Source organism: Cynoglossus semilaevis, unplaced genomic scaffold (genome assembly GCF_000523025.1).
Source record: "Cynoglossus semilaevis isolate Cse_v1.0 unplaced genomic scaffold, Cse_v1.0 C18879938, whole genome shotgun sequence".
Taxonomy (NCBI): Eukaryota; Metazoa; Chordata; class Actinopteri; order Pleuronectiformes; family Cynoglossidae; genus Cynoglossus; species Cynoglossus semilaevis.
Genome location: NW_007591870.1, coordinates 1 through 562, shown reverse-complemented (window position 1 = coordinate 562; position 562 = coordinate 1). Strand labels below are relative to the sequence as shown.

At 41.3% G+C, this 562-nt stretch overlaps 1 long non-coding RNA gene across 1 annotated transcript; it reads right to left on the bottom strand.

The window, feature by feature from the left end:
* Positions 1–9: 9 nt before the first annotated feature.
* LOC103399637 (uncharacterized) lies at positions 10–562 on the bottom strand. The gene is made up of 3 exons (XR_523673.3): positions 448–562; positions 248–352; positions 10–150 (listed from the first exon to the last, which is right to left on the bottom strand). It is a non-coding gene; the product is annotated as an uncharacterized LOC103399637 (long non-coding RNA).

Sequence of the window (562 nt, the reverse complement as noted above, 5' to 3'; positions counted from 1 at the left end):
GCTTCGTGTACCCTAGTGGCTGGTTTGCCTAAATACAATGTAATTACATATATGATTATAACTGTGTTTTGTTGTTAGTACCTTGGGTCTTCCTCAAATTGGTACTGGATTCCTTGACCATGGTGAATGTCCCAATCCATTATCAACACTCTAAAATAGCAACAAATACACAAGACATTTTGTTTTTCAAATTATTTTAACTTTCAGTTTTAAAATAAGGCTTTAAAACGCACACACCCGCCTATACCTCTTGACTCCGTGTGTGTTCTGAGCATATCGAGCAGCAATGGCAATGTTGTTGAAGATAGAGTATCCATTCGCCAAATTGGACTGAGCGTGATGTCCTGGAGGTCTGACACACAGAGGAACATTACAGGTGAGACACGCTGATGACGACCTATACATGGACATTTGGACTGAAGACAGAACAACTGCTGTTTCTGTTACCTGATGACAGCAAATCCATTTCTTAGTTTACAGGACATCACTTGGTCCACCAGTTGTAGAACTGAACCCACGGCCAACGAACTCACCTGAAACGTCTCCTACATACACACACACA